Source organism: Natrix helvetica, assembly GCF_964273705.1.
Source record: "Natrix helvetica genome assembly, chromosome: 2".
NCBI classification, from domain to species: Eukaryota; Metazoa; Chordata; class Lepidosauria; order Squamata; family Natricidae; genus Natrix; species Natrix helvetica.
Window position 1 is genome coordinate 244,089,534 of NC_138552.1, and position 14,343 is coordinate 244,103,876.

The window sequence follows — 14,343 nt, forward strand, 5'->3', positions numbered from 1 at the left end:
CTCTTATAATATTCTCCTCTTTAATTCCTTTTTTAAAAAATGCCCCCTCCCTTGCTGGAGATATACCCAAAACATCTCCAACTCGCCTCTCTTTCATGGAGACGACAGCCTTGCCACATAGGAGGCCGGCCTGCCCCCGTGTGACCCCACGACAAACGGTTTCCAAGCAATTTGTTTGCCCGGGTGACCGGTTTATGGTTCCTGTTGTTATGGGAATAATCGCACCGCAGCGCAGACCAACGCCTTCCTTATAGCCTTTGCAGACTTCCTGAGAAAACGCCGAGCGCCCCTGGTCTTCGCCGGCGCGCCTTGAGAATTTCCCCCGTCAGGAGCCTCCGAAGGTAAAAGCGTCCTCCGTCTCTTCTCCTCCCCTCCTCTTTTTAGTTGGAAACGGCCGGTTCGTTCAGCAAGAAAACCGAGGGGCAGAAAGAGAGCCGACTTGTGAAAGCAACGCTCCGTTTACTCTCTTTTGTAACCTCCGCGGTGGGTCACGGAGAAGGCAGGATGATTGTTGAGAAAGAACCGAGAAAAACTTTCCTTTCTTCATACATACTGACATTTCCGCCGCCCTCCCCTCCAACTCAACATTGCCTTAGAGCAGGGGTCTGCAACCCTGGCAACTTTAAGCCAGGAGGACTTCAACTCCCAGAACTGCCATTCAATATTCCTCTAGAATACACAGTCAGAGGTAGCTCTCCAACAGCTGCCTGAAGTCTTTTTTTTTTTTCAAACATTGTGGCTGCTTCATCAGCTCCTATACTTGGTGCTCTCGGAGCTTGCTTGTTTTCTTGCAGGATTTATTACCCTAACTAGGTAACCTCACTAGCACTGATGATGTTATCTAATTTGGGTAACCTGCAAGAAAACAAGCAAGATCAGAGAGCACCAAGGGCTCCTCATTTCAACCCTGAGCTACAAATATTGTCCTTCATTAGTTCCTGTACTGTCCTATAGTTTGCCAAGTGCAGTACCTCCTTGGAAAGCTTTGCATAAACCTCCTTAAGCATCTTTGTCTATGAAATATTGACTCTAAGGAGCTTGTAACATCTCATTTAAAAATCCCAAGAGGAATCGAGTAACAAAAATGCCCAAAGGGCTTCTGTGTGATTTTACAAACATCTTACCTTAAGGATATAATTTGTCATTCGAGTAGAGACTTTCTTACTCTCAAGGCTGGCTTTCTGTTTAACCTAGCTGGTTGACTGTATCAGCTTAGATTTTCTTAATAAAACACCGAAGTCGAATATATTTTACTCCAATGTATTTTGGAATAAAATACATTCTCTTCTGTTTTTGTTATCTGATCTTCTTTAATATCAGAAAAATGATTCCAGGTACCACAATTTTATTTGAAACAACTGAAGAGTGTAATCCTATGAACTAATAATGAACTAATTCAGCAATCCTTTCACAGCCCCAATACCCATGCATCACAGAGTGTAGTATTTTGTTGTGGAGACCATCTATAATATTTAACAGGTGAAACAGAAAATGTTACCTACTGTTAGCAAATGGCATATTAAGCTCTGGCTAATGTAGAAGAGAACAAGCCAACCAGTTCATATTTTTATGTTAATGAGCAATAGATACAGAGATCATGTACCTGCCATATATCCATTGGTTATTTTTTAATTAAATTATGTGCTTTCAACAATTTATACCTTTTAGAGTTCATACATAATATTACAGGAATGTATTGTTTTTCTGTTTTGTTTTGTTTTTTGCAAATTAAAGAACAGTATGTTTCCCCAGCAATAGAAAAATCTAATTTCTTCCTTGATTCCCCTCAAATCAGCTACACTAAAACAGGTTTACCTTTCTCAGTGATTGCTGCTGTTTACCGGGATAATGATTGTCAGACAGAATAGCATAATAGCTTATGAAATTATTATACTATATCGCTGGTCCCAGCTCATAATGCTAATTGGCATGTTGAAGAGCAAAAAGTCCATCTGTTTGGAGGCACTGACATCATCTGGGCCACTTTTTATACCCCATTTCATCACATTAAACCATAAACATTAAGACCTGGTCCCAGAGTTATTTTCTCTTTCCCATCCCTTTCTGCTCTTTCATTATTATTTTTTAAATTGTGTTTTTCTCCTTAAAACCTAAACCGAAGGATGGGTACAGTGTTGCTTTTATTATTTTGCAATTTCCTCTTGAAATCTTTCAGACTGAAAACCAGACACTGCAAATGCTTTAAAAAAAAGCAGTCTTAATTAGTTGGCTACTGTTGAAATGTCTGACTGATTAATATTCTTTTGAACTGAAACATTTGCAAGACAGAATGGCTTGAAATGTCACACATAATAATCATAAGTGTGAAGCCAGCCATTCTAGTTTGTACATTGTACTTCATGTGGTTAGAATTATATGTGAATTGTTTGCAATAGCTTGTTCAACAAACAGTACCGTGTTTCCCCAAAAATAAGACATGGTTTGATTTTCTTTTGACCTCTGAAATAAGCACTTTGCCTTATTTTCGGGGAGGTCTTATTATTTTTGAGGTACCGGAGGCGGTGAGTGTGGTCACCTCATGGCTGCTGCTGTGTTACAATATTTTTAGGGAGGGCTTATTTTGGGGGGATGGCTTATTTTAGTGCATGCGTTCAAAAGCCTGATTGGGCTTATTATCTGAGGTGGTCTTATATTGAGGGAAACAGGGTAATTAAACTATACCAGACATATTATCTGAATCTGAATCTGAATAACAATTTATGGAATCTCTAGCAGTATATCATTGCAATAGAACATTTCTGATTCCTCTGAGCTGGAATCTGAAGAAAATTTTCTATTTCTTTTATCACTTTCATCTGTACATGAAGCAAGGAAAGTTAGCCAGGAGTAGCCATTGTTGAACAGAAGGGCAAAGCTCCAACCCAAGGAATTGCATAACTATATTGCACATCTATAGGGCAATATGCCTTGTCTCACTGTTTAATAAAATGAAATGCTGTGTAACACCTCAATAATCTGTGTAGAAAAGCAAGGTTTTATACCTGGGTAGGAAAAACCAAAGGTACGAGTACAGATTAGACAAAACCTGGCTCAAAACAGTAACTGTGACAGGGACCCTGGACTTCTAATGGACAATCACTTAAACATGAGCCAGCAAGGCCATCCAAGGGGATTATTAAGTGCTGGAACAAGACTAATATGAACCCCATCGCCTAGACATTGGACACATAAATCAATAATGTCATAATTGTACATTTATTAATTACATTCAAACATACTTGCAAATATATTAAATATATATATTTTAAAGGTGCATCTGTAAAAGATAATAAAAGCAATAATACACATTAGTATATAAACAATAATGAAACAATATACATAAGTAATGAATTTAATTGAAATGAAATGAAAATGAGATGAACTGAACTGAAATATAAAATATATGCATAAATGAAATGAAACTAAACTTGCAAACTTAAAATAGATACGTAATGAAATTAATATTCAATAAATTACATAAATAACCGTTCACTGCGTTTCAGATTAATGAAGGTTATGTCAAACAAGGCTGCAAGGCAGTTTTGCTATACACACAAAGTATATAGAATGAAGTATATATCCAATATTGTGTTTCTTTTTAAAAAATTGGTTTTGTAAATATTTTTAAAGAAATTCCCCTTTGTGGGCTCCCTTTGAGCTCCATGGGCCCAGGAACAATTACCAGCTGCACCCCCTTTCCTGGGGCCTGTGAGCCAGCACTGTGTAGCAGCAGCCAAAAAAGCTAATACAATCCTTGGTTGTATAAGCACAGGCATCGAATCAAAATCACGTGAAGTATTAGTACCGCTTTATAAAGCCTTAGTAAGACCTCACCTGGAATACTGCATCCAGTTTTGATCATCACAGTACAAAAAAGATGTTGAGACTTTGGGAAAAGTGCAAAGAAGAGCAACTCAGATGATTAAGGGCCTGGGACTAAAACATATAAAGAACGGGATTTGGGTTTGTCTAGTCTAGAGAAAAGATAGGCTAGGGGGGATACAACAGCAGTATACCAGTATTTGAGGGGTCGCCACAAAGAAGAGGAGGTCAACTTCTTTTCCAAAGCACCAGACAAGGACAAGAAACAATGAATGGGAACTAATCAAGGAGAGAAGCAACCTAAAATTAAGAAGAAACTTCCGAACAGTGAGCACAATTAACCAGTGGAACAGCTTGCCTTCAGACGCTGTAGGTGCTTTATCACTGGAGGTTTTTAAAAAGAGGCTGGATAGTCATTTGTCTGAAATGGTATAGGATCTCCTGCTTGAGCAGGGGACTGGACTAGAAGACCTTTAAGGTCGCTTCCACCTCTGTTCTGATTCTCTCACAATCCCAGAATTTATTAGCACAATGTTGAAATGTGGCAATATTACGATTAAAATGCTACCCGTCACGTACTGAAATAGAGAAGGAAAATAATTAAAGGATCCTAATGGTGGAATGAACAGTAAAGTTACTGCTGTGAAACAAGCTAATCCTTGAACAAAAATGATGCAAAAGATGTTAATAACTAGCAAAGTCTCAGCCCACAGAGGAAGGCCTCCTCATCTACTAGTTCAGGGGTGTCAAACTCACGTCGTCATGGCGGCGTCATGTGACGTATCGGAACTTTTTTCCCCTTCACTTAACCGGCCGTGGGTGTCGCCAGCTCGTGAGACATCTGGCCCGCGAGCCGGGAGTTTGACAGCCCTGCTCTCAAGGTTCAATGTTTTTCAGCCTAAACAAAAGTTCTTGAGCTTGAGAAACACTGCTTTAGTTGATTATTCAACCTCCTATCCCCAGCAAAGCCAGTTCTTCTTTCCTCCCTAAGATATCCTGAATAACTGTTTCCTGTAGCAACATACATGCTGTGATTCCACATCCAATAATCATGATTTATCTAATTATTACTAAAAAAAAAACAACCTATAATGTATTCCATTTGTGTGTCCTATAAAATATGCTAAGCACCACATAAACCACATGAGATTGGTGTGAAATAGGAACCTAGCCTTAATACTGGTAGTCCTCGACTTACCACAGTTCATTTGGTGACCGTTCAAAGTTACAATGGCACCAAAAAAAATGACTGTTTTTCACACTTAACAGCCGTTGCAGCATTTCCCTGGACATGTGATCAAAATTCAGATACTTTATGATGGGGCAGTGTCCCAAGATCATGTGACCAGCTTCTGACAAGCAAAGTCAATAGGGAAGCCAGATATATTTAACAGCCCAAGTTACTAACTTAACAACTGCAGTGAGTCACTTAACCATGTGGCAAGAAAAGTCTTAAAATGGGGCAAAATTCAACTTAACAAATGTCTCACTTAGCAACAGAAACTTTGGGCTCAGCTGTGGTCTTAAGTTGAGGACTACCTGTAAAATAATGACTGGCTGTTTTTGAAATTTGTGTTTCAAAGTATTTGAAAGTGTTCTAAGAGAGGAATATGGTGTTTTTTCATGAAACTTTCCCACTTTTCCATATAGTAACTGTCTTCTTGAGTTATCTTTTAATTTCATGGCCATTTTTGACCTTTTTTTAAAAAAAAGAACTTTTCCCATGGCCATCTTGAGGAAACAGAAGATCACAATTTATACTTCAGCTCTTTTTTTCTTTTTCTTTTTTTTTTTGCACAGCTTCTGCAAATTTATCTGCTTCCAAGAAAAGCCTCTTTTGGATATAAAAGTTTATCACTAGTGGTGGCCAATAAAGGAATAGGAGCTTAATACTCCTTTTATTTCAGATCGGGGCATTGCACAGTTCTCATCTGACCAGCGAGGAAGTAAGATGAGGGGTTATATCAGGAATTTTCTATTTGTTTTCAGGCTATACACCCTGTTGGTTAAGAATAACAAAACCCTGGAATTCCTTATCAAGAGGCAAAGCTCTAATGATAACAAATTGGCATGTATGTACGTATATATGTATGTTTTTTGTCTCTCACAGAACCTCAGGGTTTCTCAAAACATGGTTTGAAAAAACTGGTTTAGATGAATACAGCATAAAAATGCTAACTATTATTTCTGACCTCTGGAAACAGAGAAGGCTCCATGCTAAAACAACTACAAAATTAAGCTGCTGTAGCCACCCCCCCCCTTTTTTTAACTCCTTTGCAGCTGTATGGATATCTGAATGGAGACAGAAAGATCAGAGAGGTTAAACACTGAACCCATATGTTCCTGGTGATTTTGACCTTGATCAGGCCATCTTACCTTTTATTCTTACATACACACACAACACAGGAGGGGGAGGGAGGGAGGGAGGGAGCGAAGGAGTGGGAAGGAGAGAGAGAGGAGAGGGAGGGAGAGGAGAGGAGAGGGAGTGGGAGAAGGAGGGGGAGAGAGAATGTCAGGCCTGCAAGCCATCTTTTCTTTTGGACCTCAGGCCTGCCACACTTTCTATTATTCTACTTTGCATTTTCTATTGTGGGAAAATGGGAGGGGGGATTATACGGAGTTGTGTGATATGTAGCCATAACAAAATTCTTTCTAGAAAGACAAGGTCATCCTTTGTCTCTGCACCTCTGCACCTGACCGGAACTGGATGAGTAGAAGCTGGCGAATGGCAGTGGAAGATTGGACCATGTTATGGACTTGTGGGTATGGGGGCAAGATCTTGAACTTTCAACTGGGTAGGAAAACCGGGAAGTTTTTAGATTCAGGTTTTCCCAGATGTGCCAACATGGCTCTCTTAATAAATTAATTGGAACTTTGAGGAATCCTTTGCCTCGGACTCTGATTTAATTTTGGATGCTATTTGGAACCCTGATAGAGGGAGAGGGGAGATAAAAGGAAAGGGAGAGGGATGGAGAGGGAGAGAGGGAGGGAGAAAGAGAGGGAGAGGAGAGAGGGGGGAGAGAGGGGGGGTGAGAGAGAAGGAAAGGGGAGAGAAGGAGAGGGAGAGAGAGAGAGAGAGACGTTGTCCACTAATGTCCTGAAAATGATAACCTCATAAATGGCTTGTGACTAAAATATAAGCATACTCTTCTTTCAGAGTACGTGGAACTATTTTCAGTTTCTTAATTTGTATCACCTGGTAGATAACTATGAAGTTAGGTCATACACACATTTATTATCTAAGAGAATAATCTTTATTGAAATAATCTAATTCCTTGAATTCTGGTTTAGAAAAAACAAAAGATATGGCGTTGTTCCGTGTAGTGAGCATGTGAAAAATTTATTCAGTATTCCAAGATGGCTTTTAATAATCATGAAAAAATTTTAAATGATGAGATGGATAGAAAATATAGATAGCAAAGAGTCAAGTTCAGATTCCTTTTCTTTTCCTATCACAGCAATATAGACTTTCTCAGGACATGGAACTGCAATCAGAATAAACATTTTTAAGATCTAAATCATCTTATCCATTTGTTTAACTGTACAATTTAATCGAGAGGGTAGTGAAGCCATGGCAGTTGCTATTGATTTTCTATGCTATAGTGGCAGCACAATAGCTACCTGGCTGTGATTAACTCCCGTTCTATTTTTAAGCTACAATAAATCCATTAATTGCATTTGGTTTAATCAATTCAACTCAGTTGACCAATAAATGTTTAGAACTTTTTTTAAAAAACAATACATTTAACAAGGAGTCATGCTTGAGTCACAAATGAGGTTTGATTTAGAATAAATGGAGATATTTTCAGAAATGGAACAGATAATTGAAGGGAAACCGTTGTTTGCAGCAGCAATACTTTCATTGTTAGATTCCAGAAAGGTCAAGAAACAGCAATAATACTCGGCATGTGAAATCTAAATGTACTGGATGCTTTCATAAAGCTAATTCTGTTGACAGATTAATACCCTAAGCAATATCTAAAAAGCAAAGAAGGATTTGTTTTAATTAGAGTTGGAATAAAGGTTCTTTTGGAGAGATTCATGGATTGCAGAGTTGAAGTGTATTCCCTTTAACTTAAATTTCAAGAAATTGGTGATCAATTTTGAGGAGGAAGGACAAAACTCATCAATCTTTCCCTTTATTTTGCTGTCTTATATTTTGCTGAGTTCTGCTTGAGGAAGCCTCTGGGGGTTCTTTTTGTGATACCTTCAACTATGGTAACCTTCTGGGATATCTGCATAGGTTGGAGACTGGAGGCATTGATTTGCAATGGTTAAGCTACTAAGTTTTGGAATGCCTTGTGGGATATATATATATATATATATATATATATATATATGTGTGTGTGTGTGTGTGTGTGTGTGTGTGTGTGTGTGTGTGTGTGTGTGTGTGTGTGTGTGTGTGTGTTACAACCCCTGGTATGCCTAAATATGGGAGGAAGGTCACACTCCCTCTTTCTGTCCTTCGGCTTCATCACAGAAGACCATGCAGGCAGAAAACCATATTTTTATTTTTAATGTTGCCTTTTTTTATATTTGTGTTGTATTTGTACTGATAAATAAATAAAGGGAGACTAGTATAGATCTATTTTGAGCTAATTAGCTCTCATCAGCTAGCCATACCCTTACTGGGATTTGAACCTGTGCTGTTATATATCTCAGGCAGGAGTCTTAGCCACTAAGCCACAGGATCGCCTCCTTATCAGTTGAGCCAGGGAAATAAGTGTATATTTGTGTTACAACCCCTGGTATGCCTAAATATTTCGAGCTAATTAGCTCTCATCAGCTAGCCATACCCTTACTGGGATTCGAACCTGGGCTGTATTATATCTTAGGCAGGAGTCTTAGCCACTAAGCCACAGGCTGTCCTCCTTATCAGTTGAGCCAGGGAAATAGGTATGTATTTGTGTTACAACCCCTGGTATGCCTAAATATGGGAGGAAGGTCACTTTTACATGAAATTGCAGGGAGAGGTTATCTATCAGTTAAGAGTATGGCATCTCCAGCATGTTGATAATATTTAAATGTATATGGTCGCCACGATGTAGAAAAGATGTGGAGACTCTAGAAAGAGTGCAGAGAAGAGCAGCAAAGATGATTAGGGGACTGGAGACTAAAACATATGAAGAACGGTTGCAGGAACTGGGTATGTTTAGCTTTAGAGAAAGAAGGACTAGGGGAGACATGATAGCAGTGTTCCAATATCTCAGGGGTTGCCACAAAGAAGAGGGAGTCAAACTATTCTCCAAGGCACCTGAGGGTAGAACACCTGAGGGTAGAAGCAATGGGTGGAAACTAATCAAGGAGAGAAGCAACTTAAAACTGAGGAGAAACTTCCTGACAGTTAGAACAATTAATCAGTGGATTGCCTCCAGAAGTTGTGAATGCCCCAACACTGGAAGTCTTTAAGAAGATGTTGGATAGCCATTTGTCTGAAACGGTATAGGGTTTCCTGCCTAGGCAGGGGGTTGGACTAGAAGACCTCCAAGGTCCCTTCCAACTCTGCTATTGTATTGTATTGTACTAAATTAAGTCTGCCAAAGTCTTGTGCTGATGCCTGAAGGTTCTTTTGCTTCACAATTATTGCTGCATGCGTGGGTGAAATTCATAGCCAGGAGGGCCCCATCTGGAGCAGAAGGATCTTGCTACAGTGATTCACACCATTATTACTGCTGGATAGAATACTGTGTTACATAGGGCTGCCCTTGAAATTTACTGAGAAACAGCAATAGGTTCAGAATCCAGTGACCTACTTCTCCAGTGACTTCTTTTCTAGTATTCAATGCCTTGACTATATTATATCTGTATTATCTTCCTTGCATTGCTTATTAGTAAGCTTCCTAGTGCAGCGATGGCGAACCTTTTTTGGCTCGCGTGCCATAAGTGAGGGGAACGCAGGGGGGTCGTGTGCAGCCGTGCTGCACCCATAATGCACTACAGGCATGACCCCCTCCATTTTTACACGCTGTTTTCGCCCTCCCCAGGCTCCAGAGGCTTTATAGGAGCATGGGAAGGGCAAAAACAGCCTCCCCCCCCCCCGGAAGCCCTCCGGAGGCTTCAAGGACTTCAGGAGGCTTCCCTGAAGCCTCCGAAGCAGTCAAAAGCAGTCAAAAGCAGTCGTTTTAAGCACTCCGGACGCTTCAGGGATCTTCAAGAGGCTTCCGCGAAGCCTCCGGAGCAGTCAAAACGACCCTTGAGCAAACAGGAAGTCCATTCCCGAACTTCCAGTTTGCCCCTAGGGTTGATATTTTGCGCTTTGGAGGCTTCAGGGAAGCTTATGAAGCCTCTGGAGGGCCTCTGGGGGGTACTCTTTTCACCCTCCCCAGGCTCCTATAAAGCCTCTGGAGCCTGGGGAAGGCGAAAAATGGCTTTAAAAAAGGGTGAACTCAGCTGGCCAGCACGCGCATGCATGCTGGCCAGCTGACAGGGCAGCACCTTGCATGCCCTGACAAATGGCTCTGCGTGCCACCTGTGGCACGCGTGCCATAGATTCGCGATCACTGTCCTAGTGCAATTCATAGTGCTGCTTCTAGCCCAATGATGACTAACCTTTTTCTAAAGGTGTGCCAAAATTGTGTGCATGCGTACTATCACGTGTGCATGTCCACACCCACCCACCTGCACATGCACAAACAACCCCTGTGCATGGGGGGGGGGATTTTTGCCTTCCTGAGTCTCCGGAGGCTTTCCTGAAGCCTGGGGAGGGCGAAAAACAGGAACAACGGAAGTTGTTCCCAAAATTCCGGTTGGCCTGCTGGGCCTGTTTTTCACCCTCTCTAGGCTCTAGAGCCTTTCCTGAAGCTTGGGGAGGGAGAAAATGGCCTCCCCCAGCCCTTTGGAAGGCCAAAAATCAGCCGGAGCTGAGGGCTACTGTTAAGTAAGTAAGCTCCCTGTTAGGAGAGTGAGTGTGCAGAAAAACGTAATGTGAATGGTATGGAAGAACAGGCACAAGCCAGCATACAGGGACACCGAATAGTATAAAATATACTAGTTTACTATGTGGAAATTCAAAGTTCAATTTACAGTCCAAGTCAGAAATGGTTCAGTCAGTCAGTTATCAATGTTCTGAGTTTAGCACACAAAACAGCTAACAGTAGCAAAAACACACAGTACCTCACAATACACCGATCAGCGTCTAACAAAACAGAAAGCTAACAGTCATTCTGGCTCCCTCATATGGCTGCTTGAGGTAACAGCAACCAATTACATCTCTCTAGCATTTAAAGTAACAGATACATTTGTTACAATCATGGCTTATATACATTGCCAAGCCAAGACTAGGGTTACATCCCTAACATGCCATGCAGGCAAATATGGCTCCCCGTGCCACCTTTGGCACATGTGCCATAGGTTCGCCATCACGGTTGTAGCCTATGTTGGAAGAAATGTCCATCTGTGTTCGGTTCCAAGTGGGGAGTAAGACACTGGAAATATGGAGGCTGCTTGGAAAGCTGATTTAATGGAGCAGAAGCTGATTTAATGGAGCAGAACCATGAAGCACATGGTCCTGGTGCAGCTGAACAAATGGAGTGGAGAGTGTGTGTTCCTCTCTTGGGCTTTGAACTTGAGCTTCCTGTTCCTGTGGCAATAGAATAGGTATTCTATTGGTTGCTATAGGTGTCATGCGCAAAATTCTAAAAGTTTGTCTAGATAAGTCTGGTTGAATTGTGCTGGGTGATGTAATATCCCCAGTTGCCATGTGGTGAGCTCTGTTGCTAGATGGGTAGAGGGCTAATCCTATTATGTCCTGAGGGTGAAGATTTTTTGTCTTGTAGATAAGCTGGCACCAAAATATCTGCTGGGGACAGGGAGCTGGGGCTGAGTTTCTGTCTCCAAAAGCATGATTTTCAGTTTCTCATCCAAGGAAATATAATATTCTGTCTTAATATTTCCTAAAACATTTCATTCTTCTAAAAAGGGTGATGGTGGTGGTACTAACTTTCTTTACCTATAAGGCCCTTTCTGGCTTGGCACCTAGATACTTTAGGACAACCAGAATCTTAATGAATGAAGCAAGCACAACATTAAGACGAGCATCCACTTTAAAAATTTATTCCCTTAAACTTTTCTTTTTAAGTTTTCAAACATGTTGGTTGTTGGGGAATTAGATTTTCTGTTCTTGCATTCTTTTTTTTTTTAATTTAAAAAGTAGTCCGGTAATAACTCTGTCTTAAGTGTTGACATTTTGCAAATGTAACTCAGAAACAGAAATCAACAGTCAGGCTGTAGAGTAAGAATATTCAGCTTGGGAGAGAACAGTCAGGCTGTAGAGTAAGAATATTCAGCTTGGGAGAGAAGTGGCTAGTTGAAATAATGACCAGTAATCCTCCACTAGTTCAGAAGATAAGTAGCAGCATTCTGGTGTGAGATATATGATCATACTTCAGAAGAGGAATCTTGTGTGTGAGAGAGAGTAACATGAAAGTCACTTGGATTAAGTTAAATGCTACCTTAACTTTCCCCCCCCCTCCCTGACCATATTTACTTCAGAGATTTTTTCTCTTTTTAACTGAATATTGGGTGAAAGGATAGGTCCCCATCATAATCAATCTTCATAGGTTTCGTAGGAGAGGCTTTCGTCATCATGAAAATAAAATCCTGAAATCTGATTGTCTTCAATGAGACCCACAGCACAGCAAAATATTTGAGAGGCGCTTTGGCTATGATAGAAGCAATCATTTCGCCTGGTTCTGTCTCTATGGGGAGGCTAAACAAACATGAATAGGCTACCTGCTGTCTCTCAGTTTACATATGTTTGGATGTTACAGGAAGGAATGATAAGTGTCTATATTTTACTACTGTATATAAAAAAGTTATAAAATGTAAATTGCTATTTAGAGATAAATAGACCCAAGATGGAGTTAGAAGTGGCATGCACAAACCCACTTTATTGCAAAGACAAAGAAGCACAAGGTAATGACTAAACCATATACCATGGAATTCAAGGTTCTGTTTCTTGACATCTTTACATAAACGATTTATGGAAAACAGACCTGGGAAAGGCAAAACAGTTCAGGAGGACAAAATGTTTTGAGCTACAGATTCTATGACTTATTGTCATTGATAGTCCTGTCTAGGAATTGAAGTTCAAAATAATTAGCTGATAGATTGTTTACTTTTAAGCGAAACAACACGGAATTGGGTGGACAGCTAGCAGTAGCATCACTTCTAATATAGTAATTAAACCAAAGCATAGAAATAATAGTTTTTTTGATTCATGTATTTATATGCCTGTAATGTGTTATAATAAGGATGTGGTAACTCAGTGGCTAAGATGCTGAGTTTGTTGATCAGAAAAGTCAGTGGTTCGAATCCCTAGTGCTGCATAATGGAATGAGCTCCCGTTACTTGTCTCAGCTTCTGCCAACCTAGTAGTTCTAAAACACGTAAAAATGCAAGTAGAAAAATAGGAACCACCTTTGGTGGGAAGGTAACAGTGTTCTGTGCACCTTCGGTGTTTAGTCATAACCACGGAGACGTCTTTGGACAGCACTGGCTCTTCGGCTTGGAAATGGAAATGAGCATCTCCCCCTAGAGTCAGGAACAACTAGCTCATAGTTGTTTACCTTTTTAAATGTGTTATATATAACACATGTAGCATATGATCCACCATCGAGTTGTAGGTTATCAGTGAGAAACAAAAAAACTTTAAACTAAAATCTTTCTGTCCTTCTAAATTAATCTTTGCCAACTACTGAAGCAATCGTTCCCTGAAATTAAACAAGGTTGGCTAAATATTGCCTTACACAATTGGCTGCCATGCAAAATTTAGCCATAAATTTTAGCTGCCCTTCCTTCCTTCCTTCCTTCCTTCCTTCCTTCCTTCCTTCCTTCCTTCCTTCCTTCCTTCCTTCCTTCCTTCCTCTCAGTGTGACTTTTTCCCTTCATTTCAGTGTTGGTGACTGATTGGGCAAGTGCCTGCAGTTTTTTTGGTAAGGTTTCAAAAATGGTTTGTTGTAGGGGGGGAGGAGGAGCCAACGTCGCCACGTTACAACATGCGGTCTCGACACTTCAAGACCACCATTGATACTTTTGCCGCTGGACAGTCCATTTGGACCTAAACCGTCCAGCAGAGACGGTGATCAGGAAGTCCCTTATTGACCCAAGGGAAGCTCTTCGAGCCGGGGGTAAAAAGGCAGCCCCAGGCTGATGAAGTCAGGATGGCTCCAGAAGGAAGGAAATGAAAAGAGAAAGTGAGTCCATCTGGTGAGGTATTTTTTCTATTTTGGAAAAGACTGCACAAAGAAACTTTTTTTAAAAGCCAAATTAGATCCTTAAGCAAAAGTATTAAGCGGCAATATTATATTAATATTATATTATATTATATTGGATTACTTTGGAAAGCTTTTTTTTCTTTGTAACTATACTTTGTGGATTGAAGTGCTTGCAACATTTCTCCTTTCTCCTCTTAAAGTGAATGGATTAATTTTTTTTTCTTCTGCTTTTTGTTACTTTATTTTTTAACTTCTGGATTAAAACCTTCCTTTTTATTTTAACAATTCTTCCTATTACTTGTTATAA

General features: G+C 40.3%; 1 protein-coding gene across 4 annotated transcripts in view; it reads left to right on the top strand.

The window, feature by feature from the left end:
• The first annotated feature begins 262 nt into the window (after positions 1-262).
• Positions 263-14,343, top strand: part of LOC309386873 (spermatogenesis-associated protein 7 homolog) — a 62,624-nt gene continuing 48,543 nt past the window's right edge. For all 4 annotated transcript variants that reach the window (XR_014174509.1, XM_081942767.1, XM_081942765.1 and 1 more), the window contains exon 1: positions 263-341. The gene's annotated coding sequence lies outside the window, so the exon portion shown is untranslated. The remainder of the gene's footprint in view (positions 342-14,343) is intronic.